This window comes from Phyllobates terribilis, unplaced genomic scaffold (assembly GCF_046119375.1).
Source record: "Phyllobates terribilis strain yellow unplaced genomic scaffold, ASM4611937v1 Scaffold_4__5_contigs__length_816908805, whole genome shotgun sequence".
Classification (NCBI taxonomy): Eukaryota; Metazoa; Chordata; class Amphibia; order Anura; family Dendrobatidae; genus Phyllobates; species Phyllobates terribilis.
In genome coordinates this window covers 685,297,767-685,322,850 of record NW_027362764.1, presented here as the reverse complement: position 1 = coordinate 685,322,850, position 25,084 = coordinate 685,297,767, and the positions used below count along the sequence as shown (strand labels likewise).

Genomic DNA, 25,084 nt, shown 5'->3' with positions numbered 1-25,084 from the left:
AGGGTATTTTTTATGGAGAATATAATTACTCTGCATTTGTCATTAAAATGTAAAGGCCTTATTTTTATTTTTATTCTTATTATTACTCTTAATTTTATTTTTCATTTTTAAAATTTTATTCTTACTTTATACTTCTTATTTTTCTATTTTTTCATTTTTTAATTCTCATTTGATTTTATTTCAGTTCAATATCTCAATTGAGAAAACACATTAATATTTAATAAAGTAATGTCTAATACAAGAGTATTGCTTCATTAAATATATATTGCTAAGGAAAAAAATGTTTACATTTTCTGAGTAAACACAACAATTCATTCATTCATTTATTCATTCATACATTCATATATTTATTCATTTTGGTTCAGGAGTATACATTCTTTGATATTATTGGTTTAATAAAGATCTAAAAACTTGTTTTTTCAAAATACACTGACACCTATGGGTTGGAAAAGGTAATTACACCTATGACATAAAAATGTTCTATCATATGGAGAACTTGATTGATAATGAATTATTATCTATTATTGTTTATTATTCCAAACATAATTTATTTTAATATTTTGATAATAATTAGATAGATATTACTGATTGCTATGGTACGCTGTGATATTATAGGTTAGGAAAAACTGCCAGATTTGGTATCAGATTAGGGAATGAAGACTTCAATCAAGACATCGCAATTATGAATTCTATCTTAATAAAGACTTTTAATTTTTATAAATCAAAGAGATTCTCAAAAGTTACAAGAAGAAGCAACTGATATCCGGACGTCTCAGAAGGTAACAGGTGTGAATGCTGAGTGTTATAATAGACTGTGTCCATTACATACAATACAATTCACACCACTGATCACCAGGAAGGCAGAGGACGATGATCCTATATGTACTGTGTTGTGTTTAAGTTTCATCACGTTCCAGTGGTTTCTTATCACCTGCAACGCTTCAATGAAAGCTGGTGAACAGGTAATACCTGGCATATGTGTCCTGTATATAAAGGACTGAGAACTGGTTATGGTGCTATATAAAGCAGGAAAGTGTCAAGTTAAAACTTGCTTTACTGACCAAAGACGTCACATCTGTTCCAAAAGTGACACGAGACCAGTGCAGACACACGGAAGATTCCAAAGACGATCCAACTTAAGTCCAGGTGACACTGCACAGATATTAAAGCTACATTTCATCCATGGACTTTGTTTTCTTATCAACTGACACACATGATCTTTCTAATAAAGAGTACAGATTATGGACTGAACAATAATGAACACAATTATGGACTGTACAATATCTACATGCTGTAATTTATTTCAAAGGAGTTTTCATCTAAAGACTGTGTTATAAAAGAACCAAGAAGAAGACGAGACGATGACCCGATGACATCAGATGATGACGATTGAACCCGCGATTGCTTCAATTTAGATATAGGGAAGTATAATTATACATATTAAATGAATATTAGTCACGGCTTACCATAACATGAATTCACATCATTATATAACAATAATCCGATATTGATACTATTATTACTATTATTATTATTATGGAAATTTAATGATATTGCCAAGGAAGAAGGAAAGAAAAAATGATTGATGAATGTATCTTCTTTTGATATTTTTCAGTTAAAGTCCTTTTATTCTCAAAAAAGGGGGAAATGTTAAAAGGTTAATTATGGAAATTCATTTGGAATGTTAATTGATAATCATTTTTCTGAGTTCTATGCCTCAGCCATCGTGTCTAGTTGACATGCGCTATTTGTGTGTGTATTTTTGGTTCACTACCATATGTAGAACAGGTGTCCATACGACAGGCTATAAAAGGCCATGGTACAGAAAGGGGGGGCTCTCTTGCTCTTCCCACCCCACAAGACACAGAATCTTCATGCTGAGAAGCAGATGACATGTAGGCCTGGACACATGCTGGACAAAAACATGATTTACCAGCCAGGATCCAAGGAAAGATGGGTGAATCTCAACAATTAAGCTAATTATGGACAAATGGACAATTACTTTATAACTAATTATTGTATGTACCTGCTGCAATCTGATTCTTTTTAATGGACAATCCAAGAATAAATAGATACATTTTTTTATAAGAATATCGTGATATTGATACTTTGAGAAGTCCTCAGTAGAAAAAAATAATACAGGAAGAGTATTATTTTACAGACTCCCATCCAAGTACTAACCAGGCCTGACCCTGCTTAGCTTCTGAGATCAGATGAGATCAGGCGTGTTCAGGGTGGTGTGGCCGAAGGCAGAAACAAGCCTCTCACTTGCTGCTTTTCTACTTTGACGTCTGGCTGCCGGCTGCCCTTTCCAGTGCTCAGCAAGACCAGGTCCTTTTGTGCTTTCCCTTCTCTTCAATTTTTTTGCTGGCTTCCTTAAAAGGTCTTGTAGACACAATGCCCCACTCAGAGCCGCTGAGCTCACTGATCGGCTGCAGCGCTGTCGACAGAACGTCAGCTTCACGGCCAATGCCACAGGCCGGGAGCAGAGGCGAGACTCACCGGTAGACCCGGGTAGGGTGAGTAGAGCGCGGTTAGTTGCTTTCTAATAGGCTGCAGCCGGGGGTTAACTTTTAATGAAAGGGAACAATCCCTTTGACTGTCTGCAGCGCGCCACACCTAGGAAGCGCACTCTCACACACAAGCCAGCATGCACACGTGCTCGCACGTGACAACACCCCCTATCTGCCCCTACAACCTCTACGTCACCATGCGTCAGACTCTCCTGCCTGTTTTATGATTTCAGGGCCCTAGCAGGAATCACCCCCCCCTCCCCAATTCCTTCCGCACCTTCTTTGCCTTCCTTGCACTGAGGTTAGCTCTTTGTCAGCCGTCTGGCTTGGTTACACAAGCTTCTTTGCAGAGAAACATGATACTTCTGCTGGCCCTCGCTAGGCGACAGGCATCCAAAACCTTCCTTGGGCACCTGCTGAATGCCTGGCCCCTTCACGGCCCCGGGTGCATTTAACGCCATCATTTCCACATGGCGAGCTGCGGAGTCAATAAGCACTCCTAGCCCTGGCAAGGAGCTCGGTGTCAGGCCTGCGTGAAGGCGGCGGGGTAGCGTACTTAGCTGCCAACTGGCTCAGAGGCCTTGGGGCTTCCATCATCTAAGTTACTTAAGGTCGGTGTCCGGCAAGGCGCCGTTCCATGCTAGCCGAGCTGGGCAGTAGGGCAAAACGTCATCAAAATTGTCTACAGCACCCGGTGCTCCCAGGAGGTCTCCCATCCAAGTACCGTCTGAGCCCAGCCCTGCTTTGCTTCCGAGATCAGTTGAGATCGGGCGTATCCAAGGTGGTATGGCGAGTAGGCGCTGCTCGATCCATCGCCCGGCCAGCCTTTCTCAGGATCGCTTGGTGGCGAGCAATCTGGCCGTGACGGGGCGGGCTCCGAAGGGTCCATGGAAAGGCTGTGCCATCCCTACAGGTGTGGTTTGTTTAGCAGTGATTCACCCGCCGCATCAGGTGTCTTCAAAAATGTCTCGGCGCAGGGTCTCCTGCAGGCTAAACCCTTCATCGCGGTAAAGTGACAGAAAGAGCAAGCTGGACCCGTAACTTGGGGGCGGAGCGAGACGTCCAGGGGTGAATGAAGGAAGAGGGTGAGATGGTTGCCAGTGAATTTGAGCTGCTCTTCAGGGGGGAGGGTCGTGTTGCCTGCAAAGGTCTTCTGCTTGGGGTTACCCGTTGTTGCCTCCAGCCACCCGGGAGACGCTGGTCCTGGTGAAAAGGAGCCTAGTATTAAAAGTAAATAAGCAACAATGCTGGAGGCCCACGGTGATCAGAAGGACGCTGGTATTTTGCAGAGATGAAATAGCGCAAGAGAGAAAGCAAATGAAAGAAAGAAAAGAGAATGAATGTGTGCACTTGTGAAAGGGAATGGAAAAAAGGCATAGAAGAGAGTGCCCCCTGCTGGTGGAAGGAAGGAAAAAGCAAAAGCCTACAGCACCTGGCATTCCCAGGCGGTCTCTGTTATATGGTTAATTATGGAAATTCATTTGGAATGTTAATCGATAATCATTTTTCTGAGTTCTATGCCTCAGCCATCGTGTCTAGTTGACATGCGCTATTTGTGTGTGTATTTTTGGTTCACCACCATATGTAGAACAGGTGTCCATACGACTGGCTATAAAAGCCCATGGTACAGAAAGGGGGGGCTCTCTTGCTCTGCCCACCCCACAAGACACAGAATCTTCATGCTGAGAAGCAGATGACATGTAGGCCTGGACACATGCTGGACAAAGACATGATTTATCAGCCAGGATCCAAGGAAAGATGGGTGAATCTCAACAATTAAGCTAATTATGGACAAATGGACAATTACTTTATAACTAATTATTGCATGTACCTGCTGCAATCTCATTCTTTTTAATGGACAATCCAAGAATAAATAGATACATTTTTTATAAGAATATCGTGATATTGATACTTTGAGAAGTCCTCAGTAGAAAAAAATAATACAGGAAGAGTATTATTTTACAATGGTGAGCCAGCCAGTCCTGTTTTTTGTTTTTTTAAATTAAGTAAGTGAATTTCTTCCGTGAACAAGGGGGGAGTCGGTGACGAGCTGAACAGCTGTTGTTCACGTGTCAGTAAATTCACTAGTTTGTCACGAGAAGCAGAAAGGACCTACAGACTGAGGAAAGACAGGAAGCAGAGGTACTAACAAGGAACAGAATCACACAGGAAAAGAATCAGACGAACTGAAGACAGGACGTGCTGATAAAGAGAAGCCAAGGGATCTTAAGGTAAGCAAAATATGGATATAATTTCCTCTTTTGCTAAACAAAGTAATATTAATTTCAAAGTTAATGTAGGAGATGACATAGAAGTTTTGTGGCTCAGTTTATACAAAGAATGTGAATTGCAGAATTTACAGTTAACTTCTAAATTGGTAAATAGAGACAAACAGAAATTGAGAAATATTCTACATTTGGTAGATTTTTTTCATAGTCTTGTGTTAGAGATTTCTAAGCAGGAAAATAGTGTAGAAGTGTCAGACGGTGATACTGATTCTGACTGTAATGTGGAAAATGAACAAAAAGTAAGACACATGTCTGTAACTGAAGGTGACCTTGGGTCTGACCAAGAGACGGACATACAGAAACCTGACATGGGAGGAGACATGACTGACATACGAGAAACCGACATACTAGGTGATGTGGGAGGAGACGTGAGTGACGTAGGAGGAACGGACGTACAAGAGCCACTAAAAATATCAGAGAATTCTGGAATTACCCAGGCTCAACTCCAAATTAAAATTAGGAAAAATTTGCTGAAATTATACAAAATCATGCCAAAATATGATGTCAAAATCCATGCCTGTAGAAATTCAGAGACATTTGAGAGCTTCTCTGATAAGTTTGATTTATCCAATGAGGAGAGGAACCAATTATTTAAAATATGGATTCCTGTGACATTGTCCAGACGTTTACATTTAATGCCCTGTGAAAATGACTCTCCTAATGGATGGGAAAATGATTCGGACAGATTAAGATATTTGATTTATTGTGTCACAAAGGATTTTCCCAACATAGAAGATCTGCAGAAACTAAGGATTGGTAGGAAGGCATGTACATATACATTCATGTCCATATTTGAACGGTTGTACAAAGCTCTCATCAAAAATGGAAAAGTACAACATATGATAACAACTTTTGTACAAAAATTCAAATTTCTAAATTCAGTTTCCCAAGTTATGGCATCACAAAAAAATTCATTATTTGAATGTGCGCAGATGCTGGATTTTGTTAGAAAACATGAGAATCGTGAAAAGAAAATAAATCAAGCTAAATTTATAAAACCAGGAAAGGTAAAATCTTACCAAAAGCCAATATCAAACTCTCCTAGACTGAGTCATCCCCATAGTGAACTCTATCAAATACGCAGCAGATTTCATATATGTTATAAGCCATATCAGCCAGTGCAAAGATCCATCTCTCCACAGAATGAGTTAATTCTCAGTCAGAACTGTGATTCTCTATAAAGGAAAATGGCTGAAACTGATGGACAGAGACAGGTGAGACGACCAACTCACAGTGACGTCATGGAATGTGGACAGAAGAACAGGCAGTTCTCTGAGGTTTTGAAGGATAGAAAAATGTCTTTCCTAAATAGGGCGTTCCTGGAGATATTTGAGAGAGACAGAAGATTTGGTTTAGGGAGTGGCTAAGGAAAAACTGTAATTATAATGTTGTATCAAAATGTAATACAATGTCTCAATATTTATTTATAATCTTATACAGTAAAATTGTAGTTACATAGTTTCTAATAGTTCATATATATAAATATATATATATATATATATACACTTGTCTAAGTAGAGATTGCGTATAATTGTATTTATATATACGTTTATAAAATGTATATATATATATTAATTAATAAATTAGAACTTCATATATATAAATTTAAGTAGCAATATTTTGAATTACATTAGAACCAACCAATATATGTATAAGATATTTAAATAATTCTGTTTCTGTATGAATGTGTTATTTAATTTTATTTTCTTATATTTCCTTAGAGTTTTCATTCCAAAGCAGGATTTGATCAAAGAACTCTAAAATGGATTTATTTCTTTATTCACACAGGAAGTGAAAAAATTGCATGATTTCATGTGTATAACATTTTAAAATAATAACAATATATCTAGTTAAACTATAATATATATGTAATACTTATTAATTCTTTTGTGTTGCTAATATTTTCTGTGCATGAAGTGTTCGTGCAAATTAAAGTAGCTTTACAGCATGACGTGTGACAGCTGCGGCCTTTGGACTTTGAGCTAATAGTATAGGATCCCATTCATTCTATTTTCAACTGATGTAACTTAAGACCGGGCAGCCAGTGAAAAAAGAATCTAAGACAAGAGTTTTTTCAAGTGTCTGAAATTCCAGTGACTTACTCTCATATTATATAATATGTACTTGGGGAATATTCAAAGAAATATAAAGATATTCAAATGATATGGCAATGCGCATTAATAAATTGGGATACAACAATTTTGGGTTAAATATATATATATATATATATAAAACTTCATATGTGGAATGTTTGAGTTGAACAGATCTGTGAATGTCAGAGTGAAGGTGACAGATGAGTAAATCAGCAGCTGCTAAGTGTGATTGATGTGACAGAGGCCTCGTATGTTTGTATGTTTGAAAAAAAAAAATCTTTCTTTATGTGAAGGTACAAAAATATATTTAATTCTGAGGAAATTATAATACATAATTAGGTATTATCTACATATATATATTTCTATATTTCTTTAATAATTATTATTTCTTGATTTAACTAATAGTGGATAAGGGCAACCACACATCAAAATGGTTTACAAAGCAAATTTATATTTAGAATAATTTTCCACATGATAATATTCTTGAATAACTATAATATTATTTTTAATGGTTACCTAAATAGGTACACACCTCTCTTTAGTCAAATCTATGCTACTCATCGATATGAAATTTATGCACAATATTTCTAGAAGAATAATTATTTTTAATGTGGTTCTGATAAATACATAAATTTTATAAAATAATATTTTTGGTATTAAGGGGGAAAATGTGTTTTTGATCCTGATTGCATAATCACTTTTGATCAATACTTATTTTCCACACATTTTAATAAAGAAGAAATAATAATAAGGTACTATGGTATAATTAAGAAGGGTATTACATGCAAAGTTGCATAATTTAATATTTTTTGGTGGTACAAGGTTATGACAAATATGAAATTATCCAAATAATGGAGCTATAAGGGTATTTTTTATGGAGAATATAATTACTCTGCATTTGTTATTAAAATTTAAAGGCCTTATTTTTATTTTTATTCTTATTTTTACTCTTAATTTTATTTTTAATTTTTAAAATTTTATTCTTACTTTATGTAGCGCCGGCGTCCCTGCCCTCTGCTAGGCAGGGACGCTGTTCCCCTCACCTCCCTGCTCCGTGCGCGGCGTCCTCCTCCCGCTTTGCTGGCAGCGCGCGCTCCTTCCCGGCAACTGTGCTTAGGGCGCGCGCGCGCGCTCTCCCTCCCTCTTAAAGGGGCCGCGCGCGCCGTCCTAAGGAGTCCCCGGCCAATGGCCGGAGGACTTCACCATATATAAGGCACCTCCTCCAAAATGGAGGTGCCCGAGCAATGTTGTTGCACTGTTCTACTCTGCTTCAGCCCTCAGGTCCCGTTGCCAGTTACCTGCCAGTTACCTGCCTGATTCCTGCCAGAGTCCTGCCAGTTTGCTGTCTGTTTCCTGCCAGTTATTCCTGCTACCTGCTTGCTAGCCTGAGGTCCGACGGTCTGCCTTACAACTCCTGTCAGTCTGTCTAAGGACCAGCTTGCCCGCTCACCTGGGAGCGCACATCAGCTACCTGCCTGCTTGCTAGCCTGAGGTCCGACGGTCTGCCTTTCTACTCCTGTCAGTCTGTCTATGGACCAGCTTGCCCGCTCACCTGGGAGCGCTCCTCCGCTACCTGCCTGCTTGCCTGCCCGGAGGCTCCACCGTCACGTGCTGTGACCACCAGCTATTCCAGAGACTCTTGCCCGCTCACCTGGGAGCGCTTCTCCGCTACCTGCCTGCTTGCCTGCCCGGAGGCTCCGCCGTCATGTGCTGTGACCACCAGCTATTCCAGAGACTCTTGCCCGCTCACCTGGGAGTGCTTCTCCGCTACCTGCCTGCTTGCCTACCTGGAGGCTTCGCCGTCACGTGCTGTGACCACCTGCTATTCCAGAGACTCTCGCTTGCTCACCTGGGAGCACACATCCTCCATCTGCCTTGCTAGCCTACCTGGAGGTTCAGCCATCACAGGTCGTACCTACCCTTTACCTAGAGACTGCCCCAGTTACTTGCCGTGACCTCCAGACCGTTCACCCAGAGACTGCCCCGGTCACTTGCCGTGACCTCCAGCCCGTTCACCCAGAGACTGCCCCGGTCACTTGCCGTGACCTCCAGCCCGTTCACCCAGAGACTGCCCCGGTCACTTACCGTGACCTCCAGCCCGTTCTTCCAGAGGCTGTCCCGGTCACTTGCCGTGACCTCCTGCCCGTACACCCAGAGACTGTCCCGGTCACCTGCTGTGACTGCCTGCCTGGTCGCCACCTGCTCCCTTACAAGGACCACCCCCTTGTATAGTAGCTCAGAGGTTCCGCCTCCCAGACCCGTTACAGTTTGCTCGGGCCATGGAAACCGGTGGCACCCAAGCTCCCTCGCTCTCGGACCTCTGTCATGAACTGTCCCGTCAGAGGTCCCAACAGGAGTCCATCCTGGGTCACCTGCGGAATGTCAATTCTCGCCTGGATACTCTGACTGCTCCACCAGCAACCACCGCCAGTGCCATGACTCGCAACCCGGCAGCTCCGCTGCCCACCAATACCATGGTATCCTACCCCGGACCCCGGCTTTCTGCACCTCCTCGCTTCGGAGGCGACTCCGCCCAGGCTCGGGGCTTCATAAATTAGTGCACCCTGCACTTTGAACTATTGTCCCACCAGTTTAACTCCGACCGGGCCAAAATTGCCTTCATCATGTCCCATCTCACCGGGGAGGCCCTGGCCTGGCTAAATCCTCTATGGGAGAGAGGAGACCCCCTGGTGTCCGACTTGCCTGCCTTCCTCACGGCTTTCCGGAAAGTCTTCGACGAACCCGGACGGAAGACCTCATCCGCATCATCTCTGCTACGCCTCCGTCAGGGAAGTCTCACCGTGGGCCAATATGCCATACGGTTCCGTACCCTTGCCTCGGAGCTGGCCTGGGATAACGACGCTCTGGTATCCGTCTTCTGGGAGGGTCTGTCCGGCCGTATTAAAGATGAACTTGCCGGTCGGGACATTCCTACCACTCTCGATGACCTAATAACTCTTGCCACCCGGATTGACCTACGGTTCCAGGAGAGTGCCAAAGAGGTCACCCGTGAGAGGAGGTTTCCACGTCTAGCTCCTACCTTTCAGAAACCCGTCACTCCCTCCATCTCTCCCCAGGTACACTCTCCTGAGTCTATGCAGGTCGACCAGACCAAGATGGTCAAAACCCGTCAGGACTTACGCCGTGCCGAGGGGAGCTGCTTCTACTGTGGCAGTAAGGAGCACTGCATCCGTGCCTGCCCAGAGAGGTCGGGAAACGCCTGTGTCTAGGTTCGCTCAGAGAGGTCTACCTAGACAAGAATAAATCCTCTCCATCTCTGCTGCTGTCAGTTTCAATCGTCTGCGGGGAGAACCGTTATTTCGAACTAGCCCAACTGGACTCTGGAGCAGCCGGGAATCTTATTTCACAGTCCCTGGTAGAGAAATACCGCATCCCCACCAAACCTCTGGCTGTACCCTTGTCTGTTGCTGCCGTGGATGGGGGTCTCTTAACACGCCCCATCCAACTCATCACCGAATCCATTACTCTACAGGTGGGAATGCTGCATTCTGAGAGTATCTCCTTTCATGTTCTGCCTGGACTCTCTCACGCCCTCTTGCTAGGTCTACCTTGGCTCCAGAGACATGCACCCGTGCTTGACTGGCAGACCGGAGAAGTCCTTCGCTGGGGACAGGACTGCCATAAGACCTGTCTGGTTCCCGTCCAACCCGTCCGTCCTTCTCCTACCCCAGCTAATCTACCTGGACTTCCGATTCCTTATTGGTCTTATGCTGATGTCTTTAATAAAAAGGAAGCAGAGACACTACCCCCTCATAGACCATACGACTGCCCTATCGACCTGTTACCCGGTACTACTCCTCCCCGTGGGCGTATTTATCCATTATCCGCTGCTGAGACCCGGTCGATGTCCGAATATATTGAGGAGAATCTGGCCAGGGGATTCATCCGGAAATCTACCTCCCCGGCGGGAGCAGGCTTCTTCTTCGTAAAAAAGAAGGACGGCTCTCTCCGTCCCTGTATAGACTATAGAGGCCTTAACCAAATCACGGTGAAGAATAAGTACCCCCTTCCGCTCATTCCGGAGTTATTTGATCGTCTGAGAGGGGCTAGAATCTTCACCAAACTGGACCTCCGTGGGGCGTACAACCTGGTTCGTATCCGTCAGGGGGATGAATGGAAGACGGCATTCAACACCCGGGACGGCCACTATGAATATCTGGTAATGCCCTTTGGTCTCTGTAACGCTCCTGCCGTCTTTCAACAGTTGGTCAATGACATCTTCCGGGACCTTCTCTACTCCTGCGTAGTGGTGTACCTGGACGACATCTTGGTCTTCTCTCCGGATCTCCAGACTCACCGGAGGGACGTTCGTCAGGTCCTGCTCAGGCTCAGGCAGAATCACCTCTTCGCTAAATACGAGAAGTGCCTCTTTGAGCAGACCTCGCTTCCGTTTTTGGGCTACATTATTTCTCAGACCGGCCTACGAATGGATCCAGAGAAACTGTCTGCCATCGAGAAATGGTCTCGACCGGAGGGGTTGAAGGCCATTCAGCGGTTCCTGGGCTTCGCCAACTACTACCGCCTCTTCATACCACACTTCTCTTCCCGGACTGCCCCAATTTCCGCGCTCACCCGTAAGGGTACTAATCCCAAAGAGTGGCCGCCTGAAGCAGAGGAGGCCTTTCTTTCCTTAAAACAGGCCTTCTCTTCCGCCCCGGTGCTGCATCGCCCGGACGGCAACAAGCAGTTCTTCCTGGAAGTTGACGCCTCCTCCTCTGGAGCCGGAGCGGTACTTACTCAAAAATCATCATCCGGGAGGATGGTAACTTGCGGCTTCTTCTCTAAACTCTTCTCCTCCTCAGAGCGCAATTATTCCATAGGAGACCGAGAGTTATTGGCCATCAAACTGGCATTGGAGGAGTGGCGTTACCTGCTCGAGGGGGCTCTTCACCCGGTAATAATTTACACGGACCACAAGAACTTGGCTTACCTCCAGCATGCCCAGAGACTTAACCCGCGCCAAGCCCGGTGGTCCTTGTTTTTTGCTCGCTTTGATTTTGTTCTTCATTTTCGCCCGGCTGACAAAAACGTCAAGGCGGACGCCTTGTCTCGATCCTTTCTGGTGTCTGATCTCGAGGAAGATCCGAAACACATCATTGATCCCCCCAGAGTAATGCAGGTGGCTCCCGTGAGTCTAAATCGTCTCCCTCCCGGAAAGACGTTCGTATCAGTACCTGATCGGGAGAAGATCCTTCACTGGGGTCACTCGTCTAAACTGGCTGGCCATGCCGGTCAAAAAAAGACCCTCCAGCTTATTACCCGGCACTACTGGTGGCCTACCCTGCACAAGGACGTAATAGACTTTGTTTCTGCCTGTGTGTCCTGCGCCCGCAACAAGGTTCCGAGACATCTGCCAGCCGGACGCCTCCTTCCGCTCCCAGTACCTGCTGCCCCCTGGCAGCATATAGCAATGGACTTTATAACAGACCTCCCAGTCTCTGCCGGTTGTACGGTCATTTGGGTGGTCGCTGACCGCTTCTCCAAGATGGCTCATTTCGTTCCCCTGCCAGGCCTCCCGTCTGCACCCTAGCTAGCTAAAGACTTTATTCGTCACATCTTCCGTCTTCATGGCCTGCCCCTCCACATCGTGTCGGATCGTGGGGTACAGTTCACCTCACGTTTCTGGAGAGCCACTTGTAAACTGCTAGACGTCACCCTGGACTTCTCTTCCGCTTACCACCCACAGTCCAATGGTCAAGTGGAGCGGATCAATCAGAACCTGACCAGTTACCTCCGGCACTTCGTTAATGCCCATCATTCAGACTGGGTGGATCTCCTACCATGGGCCGAGTTCTCTTATAACAATCACGAGAGCGAATCCTCTTCCAAAACCCCGTTTTTTGTAGTCTTCGGTCAGCATCCTCGGATTCCTTTTCCTGTCTCCACCTCTGTGGACAACCCGGCTGCGGAATCTCTCGTTGGCAAATTTTCCTCCATTTGGGAGAGTACCCGATCCGCACTCCTTCAGTCGTCCGAACGGATGAAAAGACACGCTGACAAAAAACGCCTGGATGTTCCACAATTTCGTCCCGGAGATAAAGTCTGGCTCTCATTTAAATATGTCCGACTCAAGATACCTTCTTACAAGTTAGGGCCTCGGTTCATCGGCCCCCTGGAGGTCATCAGTCAGATCAACCCGGTGGCCTATAAATTGAAACTCCCGGCCAACTTACGGATCCCTAACTCCTTCCATGTATCTCTCCTCAAACCTGTGGTACTTAACTCTTTTTCCAAGTCTACAGGTACGCCTCCTGCTCCGGTTTCTGCTGAGGACGAGTTTGAGGTAGAGAACATTCTTGCCACCAAAAGAGTAAGAGGAAAGACCTTTTTTCTAGTAGATTGGAAGGGGTTTGGTCCTGAGGAGAGAACGTGGGAGCCCCGGGAGAAAATCCATGCCCCTCTTATCCTTGCTAAATTTCTGTCTGGCCTAAAAAAGGGGGGGCCTAAAGGGGGGGGGGTACTGTAGCGCCGGCGTCCCTGCCCTCTGCTAGGCAGGGACGCTGTTCCCCTCACCTCCCTGCTCCGTGCCCGGCGTCCTCCTCCCGCTCTGCTGGCAGCGCGCGCTCCTTCCCGGCCACTGTGCTTAGGGCGCGCGCGCGCGCTCTCCCTCCCTCTTAAAGGGGCCGCGCGCGCCGTCCTAAGGAGTCCCCGGCCAATGGCCGGAGGACTTCACCATATATAAGGCACCTCCTCCAAAATGGAGGTGCCCGAGCAATGTTGTTGCACTGTTCTACTCTGCTTCAGCCCTCAGGTCCCGTTGCCAGTTACCTGCCAGTTACCTGCCTGATTCCTGCCAGAGTCCTGCCAGTTTGCTGTCTGTTTCCTGCCAGTTATTCCTGCTACCTGCTTGCTAGCCTGAGGTCCGACGGTCTGCCTTACAACTCCTGTCAGTCTGTCTAAGGACCAGCTTGCCCGCTCACCTGGGAGCGCACATCAGCTACCTGCCTGCTTGCTAGCCTGAGGTCCGACGGTCTGCCTTTCTACTCCTGTCAGTCTGTCTATGGACCAGCTTGCCCGCTGACCTGGGAGCGCTCCTCCGCTACCTGCCTGCTTGCCTGCCCGGAGGCTCCGCCGTCACGTGCTGTGACCACCAGCTATTCCAGAGACTCTTGCCCGCTCACCTGGGAGTGCTTCTCCGCTACCTGTCTGCTTGCCTGCCCGGAGGCTCCGCCGTCACGTGCTGTGACCACCAGCTATTCCAGAGACTCTTGCCCGCTCATCTGGGAGTGCTTCTCCGCTACCTGCCTGCTTGCCTACCTGGAGGCTTCGCCGTCACGTGCTGTGACCACCTGCTATTCCAGAGACTCTCGCTTGCTCACCTGGGAGCACACATCCTCCATGTGCCTTGCTAGCCTACCTGGAGGTTCAGCCATCACAGGTCGTACCTACCCTTTACCTAGAGACTGCCCCAGTTACTTGCCGTGACCTCCAGACCGTTCACCCAGAGACTGCCCCGGTCACTTGCCGTGACCTCCAGCCCGTTCACCCAGAGACTGCCCCGGTCACTTGCCGTGACCTCCAGCCCGTTCACCCAGAGACTACCCCGGTCACTTGCCGTGACCTCCAGCCCGTTCTTCCAGAGGCTGTCCCGGTCACTTGCCGTGACCTCCTGCCCGTACACCCAGAGACTGTCCCGGTCACCTGCTGTGACTGCCTGCCTGGTCGCCACCCGCTCCCTTACAAGGACCGCCCCCTTGTATAGTAGCTCAGAGGTTCCGCCTCCCAGACCCGTTACACTTTATACTTCTTATTTTTCTATTTTTTCATTTTTTAATTCTCATTTGATTTTATTTGAGTTCAATATCTCAATTGAGAAAACACATTAATATTTAATAAAGTAATGTCTAATACAAGAGTATTGCTTCATTAAATATATATTGCTAAGGAAAAAAATGTTTACATTTTCTGAGTAAACACAACAATTCATTCATTCATTTATTCATTCATTCATTCATTCATTCATACATTCATATATTTATTCATTTTGGTTCAGGAGTATACATTCTTATATATATAAAAACTTGTTTTTTCAAAATACACTGACACCTATGGGTTGGAAAAGGTAATTACACCTATGACATAAAAATGTTCTATCATATGGAGAACTTGATTGATAATGAATTATTATCTATTATTGTTTATTATTCCAAACATAATTTATTTTAATATTTTGATAATAATTAGATGGATATTACTGATTGCTATGGTACGCTGTGATATTATAGGTTAGGAAAAACTGCCAGATTTGGTATCAGATTAGGGAATGAAGACTTCAATCAAGACATCGCAATTATGAATTCTATCTTAATAAAGACTTTTAATTTTTATAAATCAAAGAGATTCTCAAAAGTTGCAAGAAGAAGCAACTGATATCCGGACGTCTCAGAAGGTAACAGGTGTGAATGCTGAGTGTTATAATAGACTGTGTCCATTACATACAATACAATTCACACCACTGATCACCAGGACGGCAGAGGACGATGATCCAATATGTACTGTGTTGTGTTCAAGTTTCATCACGTTCCAGTGGTTTCTTATCACCTGCAATGCTTCAATGAAAGCTGGTGAACAGGTAATACCTGGCATATGTGTCCTGTATATAAAGGACTGAGTACTGGTTATGGTGCTATATAAAGCAGGAAAGTGTCAAGTTAACCCTTGCTTTACTGACCAAAGACGTCACATCTGTTCCAAAAGTGACACGAGACCAGTGCGGACACACGGAAGATTCCAAAGACGATCCAACGTAACTCCAGGTGACACTGCACAGATATTACAGCTACATTTCATCCATGGACTTTGTTTTCTTATCAACTGACACACATGATCTTTCTAATAAAGAGTACAGTTTATGGACTGAACAATAATGAGCACAATTATGGACTGTACAATATCTACATGCTGTAATTTATTTCAAAGGAGTTTTCATCTAAAGACTGTGTTATAAAAGTACCAAGAAGAAGACGAGACGACGACCCGATGACATCAGATGATGACGATTGAACCCGCGATTGCTTCAATTTAGATATAGGGAAGTATAATTATACATATTAAATGAATATTAGTCACGGCTTACCATAACATGAATTCACATCATTATATAACAATAATCCGATATTGATACTATTATTACTATTATTATTATTATGGAAATTTAATGATATTGCCAAGGAAGATTGATGATGTATCTTCTTTTGAGATTTTTCAGTTAAAGTCCTTTTATTCTCAAAAAGGGGGAAATGTTAAATGGTTAATTATGGAAATTCATTTGGAATGTTAACCGATAATCATTTTTCTGAGTTCTATGCCTCAGCCATCGTGTCTAGTTGACATGCGCTATTTGTGTGTGTATTTTTGGTTCACTACCATATGTAGAACAGGTGTCCATACGACTGGCTATAAAAGCCCATGGTACAGAAAGGGGGGGCTCTCTTGCTCTGCCCACCCCAAAAGACACAGAATCTTCATGCTGAGAAGCAGATGACAAGTAGGCCTGGACACATGCTGGACAAAGACATCATTTACCAGCCAGGATCCAAGGAAAGATGGGTGAATCTCAACAATTAAACAATTAAGCTAATTATGGACAAATGGACAATTACTTTATAACTAATTATTGTATGTACCTGCTGCAATCTGATTCTTTTTAAAGGACAATCCAAGAATAAATAGATACATTTTTTTATAAGAATATCGTGATATTGATACTTTGAGAAGTCCTCAGTAGAAAAAAATAACACAGGAAGAGTATTATTTTACAGTCTCCCATCCAAGTACTAACCAGGCCCAACCCTGCATAGCTTCCAAGATCAGACAAGATCAGGCATATCCAAGGTGGTATGGCCAGTAGACGTTGCTTGATCCATCGCCCGGCCAGCCTTTCTCAGGATCGCTTGGTGGCGAGCAATCTGGCCGTGACGGGGCGGGCTCCGAAGGGTCCATGCAAAGGCTGTGCCGTCCCTACAGGTGTGGTTTGTTTAGCAGTGATTCACCCGCCGCATCAGGTGTCTTCAAAAATGTCTCGGCGCAGGGTCTCCTGCAGGCTAAACCCTTCATCGCGGTAATGAGACAGAAAGAGCAAGCTGGACCCGTAACTTGGGGGCGGAGTGAGACGTCCAGGGGTGAATGAAGGAAGAGGGTGAGATGGTTGCCAGTGACTTTGAGCTGCTTTTCAGGGTGGAGGGTCGTGTTGCCTGTAAAGGTCTTCTGCTTGGGGTTACCGGTGGTTGCCTCCAGGCACGCGGGAGACGCTGGTCCTAGTATTAAAATTAAAGAAGCAACAATGCTGGAGGCCCACGGTGATCAGAAGGATGCTGGTATTTTGCAGAGATGAAATAGCGCAAGAGAGAAAGCAAATGAAAAAAAGAAAAGAGAATGAATGTGTGCACTTGTGAAAGGGAATGGAAAAAAGGCATAGAAGAGAGTGCCCCCTGCTGGTAGAAGGAAGGAAAAAGGAAAAGCCTACAGCACCTGGTATTCCCAGGCGGTCTCCTATCCAAGTACTAACCAGGCCCGACCATGCTTAGCTTTCGAGATCAGGCGTGTTCAGGGTGGTGTGGCCGTAGGCAGAGACAAGCCTCTCACTTGCTGCTTTTCTACTTTGACGTCTGGCTGCCGGCTGCCCTTTCCAGTGCTCAGCAAGACCAGGTCCTTTTGTGCTTTCCCTTCTCTTCAGTTTTTTTGCTGGCTTCCTTAAAAGGTCTTGTAGACACAACGCCCCACTCAGAGCCGCTGAGCTCACTGATCGGCTGCAGCGCTATCGACGGAACGTCAGATTCACGGCCAATGCCACAGGCCGGGAGCAGAGGCGAGACTCACCGGTAGACCCGAGTAGGGTGAGTAGAGCGCGGTTAGTTGCTTTCTAATAGCCTGCAGCCGGGGATTAACTTTTAATGAAAGGGAACAATCCCTTTGACTGTCTGCAGCGCGCCACACCTAGGAAGCGCACTCTCACACACAAGCCAGCATGCACACGTGCTCGCACGTGACAACACCCCCTATCTGCCCCTACAACCTCTCCGTCACCATGCGTCAGACTCTCCTGCCTGTTTTATGATTTCAGGGCCCTAGCAGGAATCACCCCCCCCCTCCCCAATTCCTTCCGCACCTTCCTTGCCTTCCTTGCACTGAGGTTAGCTCTTTGTCAGCCGTCTGGCTTGGTTACACAAGCTTCTTTGCAGAGAAACATGTTACTTCTGCTGGCCCTCGCTAGGCGGCCAGCATCCAAAACCTTCCCTGGGCACCTGCTGAAAGCCTGGCCCCTTCACGGACCCGAGTGCTTTTAACGCCATCATTTCCACACGGCGAGCTGCGGAGTCAATAAGCACTCCTAGCCGTGGCAAGGAGCTCGGTGTCAGGCCTGCGTGAAGGCGGCGGGGTAGCGTACTTAACTGCCGACTTGCTCAGAGGCCTTGGGGCTTCCATCATCTAAGTTACTTAAGGTCGGTGTCCGGCAAGGCACCGTTCCATGCTAGCCGAGCTGGGCAGTAGGTAAAAACGTCATCAAAATGGTCTACAGCACCCAGAGCTCCCAGGAGGTCTCCCATCCAAGTACTGTCTGAGCCCAGCCCTGCTTTGCTTCCGAGATCAGATGAGATCAGGCGTATCCAAGGTCGTATGGCCAGTAGACGCTGCTCGATCCTTCGCCCGGCCAGCCTTTATTAGGATCGCTTGGTGGCGAGCAATCTGGCCGTAACGAGGCGGGCTCCGAAGGGTCCATGCAAAGTCTTTGCCATCCCTACAGGTGTGTTTTGTTTAGCAGTGATTCACCCGCCGCATCAGGTGTCTTCAAAAATGTCTCGGCGCAGAGTCTCCTGCAGGCTAAACCCTTCATCGCGGTAATGTGACAGAAAGAGCAAGCTGGACCCGTAACTTGGGGGAGGAGCGAGACGTCCAGGGGTGAATGAAGGAAGAGGGTGAGATGGTTGCCAGTGACTTTGAGCTGCTCTTCAGGGGGGAGGGTCGTGTTGCCTGCAAAGGTCTTCTGCTTGGGGTTACCTGTGGTTGCCTCCAGCCACGCGGGAGACGCTGGTCCTGGTGAAAAGGAGCCTAGTATTAAAAGTAAAGAAGCAACAATGCTGGAGGCCCACGGTGATCAGAAGGATGGTGGTATTTTGCAGAGATGAAATAGGGCAAGAGAGAAAGCAAATGAAAAAAAGAAAAGAGAATGAATGTGTGCACTTGTGAAAGGGAATGGAAAAAAGGCATAGAGGAGAGTGCCCCCTGCTGGTGGAAGGAAGGAAAAAGCAAAAGCCTACAGCACCTGGTATGCCCAGGCAGTCTCCCATCCAAGTACTAACCAGGCCCAACCCTGCTTAGCTTCCAAGATCAGACAAGATCAGGGCGTGTCCAGGGTGGTGTGGCCGTAGGAATAGACAAGCCTCTCACTGGCTGCTTTTCTACTTTGACGTCTGGCTGCCTGCTGCCCTTTCCAGTGCTCAGCAAGACCAGGTCCTTTTGTGCTTTCCCTTCTCTTCAATTTTTTTGCTGGCTTCCTTAAAAGGTCTTGTAGACACAACGCCCCACTCAGAGCCGCTGAGCTCACTAGTCGGCTGCAGCGCTGTCGACGGAACGTCAGCTTCACGGCCAATGCCACAGGCCGGGAGCAGAGGCGAGACTCACCGGTAGACCCGGGTAGGGTGAGTAGAGCGTGGTTAGTTGCTTTCTAATAGCCTGCAGCCGGGGATTAACTTTTAATGAAAGGGAAGAATCCCTTTGACTGTCTGCAGCGCGCCACACCTAGGAAGCGCACTCTCACACACAAGCCAGCATGCACACGTGCTCGCACGTGACAACACCCCCTATCTGCCCCTACAACCTCTACGTCACCATGCGTCAGACTCTCCTGCCTGTTTTATGATTTCAGGGCCCTAGCAGGAATCACTCCCCCCTCCCCAATTCCTTCCGCACCTTCCTTGCCTTCCTTGCACTGAGGTTAGCTCTTTGGCAGCCATCTGGCTTGGTTACACAAGCTTCTTTGCAGAGAAACATGTTACTTCTGCTGGCCCTCGCTAGGCGGCCGGCATCCAAAACCTTCCCTGGGCACCTGCTGTAAGCCTGGCCCCTTCACGGCCCCGGGTGCTTTTAATGCCATCATTTCCACAAGGCGAGCTGCGGAGTCAATAAGCACTCCTAGCCGTGGCAAGGAGCTTGGTGTCAGGCCTGCGTGAAGGCGGCGGGGTAGCGTACTTAGCTGCCAACTGGCTCAGAGGCCTTGGGGCTTCCATCATCTAAGTTACTTAAGGTCGGTGTCCGGCAATGCGCCGTTCCATGCTAGACGAGCTGGGCAGTAGGGCAAAACGTCATCAAAATGGTCTACAGCACCCGGTGTTGCCACGAGGTCTCCCATCCAAGTACAGTCTGAGCCCAGCTCTGCTTTGCTTCCGAGATCAGACGAGATCGGGCGTATCCAAGGTGGTATGGCCAGTAGACGCTGCTCGATCCATCGCCCGGCCAGCCTTTCTCAGGATCGCTTGGTGGCGAGCAATCTGGCCGTGACAGGGCGGGCTCCGAAGGGTCCATGCAAAGTCTGTGCCGTCCCTACAGGTGTGGTCTGTTTAGCTGTGATTCACCCGCCGCATCAGGTGTCTTCAAAAATGGCTCGGCGCAGGGTCTCCTGCAGGCTAAACCTTTCATCGCGGTAATGTGACAGAAAGAGCAAGCTGGACCCGTAACTTGGGGGCTGAGCGAGACGTCCAGGGGTGAATGAAGGAAGAGGGTGAGATGGTTGCCAGTGACTTTGAGCTGCTCTTCAGGGGGGAGGGTCGTGTTGCCTGCAAAGGCCTTCTGCTTGGGGTTACTTCTGGTTGCCTCCAGCCACCCGGGAGACGCTGGTCCTGGTGAAAAGGAGCCTAGTATTAAAAGTAAAGAAGCAACAATGCTGGAGGCCCACGGTGATCAGAAGGATGCTGGTAATTTGCAGAGATGAAATAGCGCAAGAGAGAAAGCAAATGAAAAAAAGAAAAGAGAATGAATGTGTGCACTTGTGAAAGGGAATGGAAAAAAGGCATAGAAGAGAGTGCCCCCTGCTGGTGGAAGGAAGGAAAAAGCAAAAGCCTACAGCACCTGGCATTCCCAGGCGGTCTCTGCTAAATGGTTAATTATGGAAATTCATTTGGAATGTTAATCGATAATCATTTTTCTGAGTTCTATGCCTCAGCCATCGTGTCTAGTTGACATGCGCTATTTGTGTGTGTATTTTTGGTTCACTACCATATGTAGAACAGGTGTCCATACGACTGGCTATAAAAGCCCATGGTACAGAAAGGGGGGGCTCTCTTGCTCTGCCCACCCCACAAGACACAGAATCTTCATGCTGAGAAGCAGATGACATGTAGGCCTGGACACATGCTGGACAAAGACATGATTTACCAGCCAGGATCCAAGGAAAGATGGGTGAATCTCAACAATTAAGCTAATTATGGACAAATGGACAATTACTTTATAACTAATTATTGTATGTACCTGCTGCAATCTGATTCTTTTTAATGGACAATCCAAGAATAAATAGATACATTTTTTATAAGAATATCGTGATATTGATACTTTGAGAAGTCCTCAGTAGAAAAAAATAATACAGGAAGAGTATTATTTTACAATGGTGAGCCAGCCAGTCCTGTTTTTTTGTTTTTTAAATTAAGTAAGTGAATTTCTTCCGTGAACAAGGGGGGAGTCCTGACGAGCTGAACAGCTGTTGTTCACGTGTCAGTAAATTCACTAGTTTGTCACGAGAAGCAGAAAGGACCTACAGACTGAGGAAAGACAGGAACCAGAGGTACTTACAAGGAACAGAATCACACAGGAAAAGAATCAGACGAACTGAAGACAGGACGTGCTGATAAAGAGAAGCCAAGGAATCTTAAGGTAAGCAAAATATGGATATAATTTCTTCTTTTGCTAAACAAAGTAATATTAATTTCAAAGGTAATGTAGGAGATGACATAGAAGTTTTGTGGCTCAGTTTATACAAAGAATGTGAATTGGAGAATTTACAGTTAACTTCTAAATTGGTAAATAGAGACAAACAGAAATTGAGAAATATTCTACATTTGGTAGATTTTTTTCATAGTCTTGTGTTAGAGATTTCTAAGCAGGAAAATAGTGTAGAAGTGTCAGACGGTGATACTGATTCTGACTGTAATGTGGAAAATGAACAAGAAGTAAGACACGTGTCTGTAACTGAAGGTGACCTTGGGTCTGACCAAGAGACGGACATACAGAAACCTGACATGGGAGGAGACATGACTGACATACGAGAAACCGACATACTAGGTGATGTGGGAGGAGACGTGAGTGACGTAGGAGGAACGGACGTACAAGAGCCACTAAAAATATCAGAGAATTCTGGAATTACCCAGGCTCAACTCCAAATTAAAATGAGGAAAAATTTGCTGAAATTATGCAAAATCATGCCAAAATATGATGTCAAAATCCATGCCTGTAGAAATTCAGAGACATTTGAGAGCTTCTCTGATAAGTTTGATTTATCCAATGAGGAGAGGAACCAATTATTTAAAATATGGATTCCTGTGACATTGTCCAGATGTTTACATTTAATGCCCTGTGAAAATGACTCTCCTAATGGATGGGAAAATGATTCGGACAGATTAAGATATTTGATTTATTGTGTCACAAAGGATTTTCCCAACATAGAAGATCTGCAGAAACTAAGGATTGGTAGGAAGGAATGTACATATACATTCATGTCCATATTTGAACGGTTGTACAAAGCTCTCATCAAAAATGGAAAAGTACAACATATGATAACAACTTTTGTACAAAAATTCAAATTCCTAAATTCAGTTTCCCAAGTTATGGCATCACAAAAAAATTCATTATTTGAATGTGCACAGATGCTGGATTTTGTTAGAAAACATGAGAATCGTGAAAAGAAAATAAATCAAGCTAAATTTATAAAACCAGGAAAGGTAAAATCTTACCTAAAGCCAATATCAAACTCTCCTAGACTGAGTCATCCCCATAGTGAACTCTATCAAATACGCAGCAGATTTCATATATGTTATAAGCCATATCAGCCAGTGCAAAGATCCATCTCTCCACAGAATGAGTTAATTCTCAGTCAGAACTGTGATTCTCTAAAAAGGAAAATGGCTGAAACTGATGGACAGAGACAGGTGAGACGACCAACTCACTGTGACGTCATGGAATGTGGACAGAAGAACAGGCAGTTCTCTGAGGTTTTGAAGGATAGAAAAATGTCTTTCCTAAATAGGGCGTTCCTGGAGATATTTGAGAGAGACAGAAGATTTGGTTTAGGGAGTGGCTAAGGAAAAACTGTAATTATAATGTTGTATCAAAATGTAATACAATGTCTCAATATTTATTTATAATCTTATACAGTAAAATTGTAGTTATATAGTTTCTAATAGTTCATATATATATATATATATGTATATATATATATATACACTTGTCTAAGTAGAGATTGCGTATAATTGTATTTATATATACGTTTATAAAATATATATATATATACATATTAATTAATAAATTAGAACTTCATATATATAACTTTAAGTAGCAATATTTTGAATTACATTAGAACTAGAGATGAGCGTTGTTCTACTCGAACTGTTCGCCAATCTCAAATTCGAGCTGTTTTGGGCGGTGTTCGAGCCGTTCGGCGAACACGAACAATTTGAGAAAAATTCGGCTGTTCGAGGTTATGTTCGATAACTGTTCGTGCACCAAAATCATAACTGGATTTTTTCTCAGTAATGATGAAAATTAATGTTAATACGCAGTTTGAGTGTACAGCGGGGTGGGGGGAGGGGCAGGGGATGGATCTCTGCAGGAACAATGAAGATCTCCATTTTTTTTTCTCTTTCCCGCATTTACAGTGGGGAGGTGCAATCTGTCAGCCTATCAGCAGCGCACACACGGAGCGAAGTGCTTTTTTTCACACAAGCAAGGGCATGTGTCATTGGCAGTGTATGTCACATGTCCTTGCCCTATAAGACCAAGCCATTTTCCCCGTCGCCACCATTTTCTCACTGCTGCAGCTGCGTGTTAGACGGCACCGCTGTTGCTGTGTGCGCTATACCTTGTTAATTTCAAGCCAATTTTCGCACAAATATACAGATAGCTTGGGAGTAGGGAATAGTTGTGATTGCAGTCCTTTTAAGGACTAGGTTACAGCATTTCCTACGACTTTTATCAGGCAGGTCTGTGCTCTTAAATAGATAGGTTGTGGGAGTAAAGACTAATTGTAATTGGAGTCCTTTTCAGGACTAGGTTACATCAGTTCCTATCAGTTTTTGCCAGGCAGGTCTGTGCCAGTGCTGTGCAAGTTTTTTTCACAGCATTTGGCTGAATCTAGCAAAGCTAATCCTTTTTGGCCTATTGCAGAGTGTGTTAGTCAGTGGAGTAGCCTATCTGTGTTGCAAGATATACCACCTGTGTATAGAATACCAATTTTTTTACTGCACCTAGTGAAGTAAAATTTTTTGGGCATAGCATCATTCTATTAGTCCATCTATACTGACCTCCATCAGGTTGCAAACTGAATCTAATTTTTTTCTGCATCTAGCTCTGAAAAAATATTTGGCCTTCTAGCAGTGTGTGGGACTTGTTCTATTAGTCCACCTATACTGACCTCCATCAGGTTGCAAACTGAATATATTTTTTTCTGCATCTACCTCTGAAAAAATATTGGGCTTCTAGCTGTGTGTGGGACTTGTTGTATTAGTCCATCTATACTGACCTCCATCAGGTTGCAAACTAAATATATTTTTTTCTGCATCTACCTCTGAAAAAATATTGGGCTTCTAGCTGTGTGTGGTTCTTGTTCTATTAATCCATCTATACTGACCTCCATCAGGTTGCAAACTGAATATAATTTTTTTCTGCATCTAGCTCTGAAAAAATATTTGGCCTTCTAGTAGTGTGTCGGACTTTCTCTATTAGTCCATCTATACTGACCTCCATCAGGTTGCAAATTAAAAATACTTTTTATCTGCATCTACAGTACCTCTGAAAAAATATTTGGGCTTCTAGCTGTGTGTGGGACTTGTTGTATTAGTCCATCTATACTGACCTCCATCAGGTTGCAAACTGAATATAATTTTTTTCTGCATCTAGCTCTGAAAAAATAATTGGCCTTCTAGTAGTGTGTGGGACTTTCTCTGTTAGTCCATCTATACTGACCTCC

General features: G+C 45.1%; 5 pseudogenes; all 5 read right to left on the bottom strand.

The window, feature by feature from the left end:
- Positions 1 to 3,192: 3,192 nt before the first annotated feature.
- Positions 3,193 to 3,312, bottom strand: LOC141269862 (5S ribosomal RNA; annotated as a pseudogene).
- Positions 3,313 to 17,373: 14,061 nt separating this feature from the next.
- On the bottom strand, positions 17,374 to 17,482 carry LOC141269394 (5S ribosomal RNA; annotated as a pseudogene).
- Positions 17,483 to 18,424: 942 nt separating this feature from the next.
- On the bottom strand, positions 18,425 to 18,544 carry LOC141268144 (5S ribosomal RNA; annotated as a pseudogene).
- A 621-nt stretch (positions 18,545 to 19,165) lies between these two features.
- Positions 19,166 to 19,285, bottom strand: LOC141268256 (5S ribosomal RNA; annotated as a pseudogene).
- Positions 19,286 to 20,226: 941 nt separating this feature from the next.
- Positions 20,227 to 20,346, bottom strand: LOC141269527 (5S ribosomal RNA; annotated as a pseudogene).
- Positions 20,347 to 25,084: the final 4,738 nt, after the last annotated feature.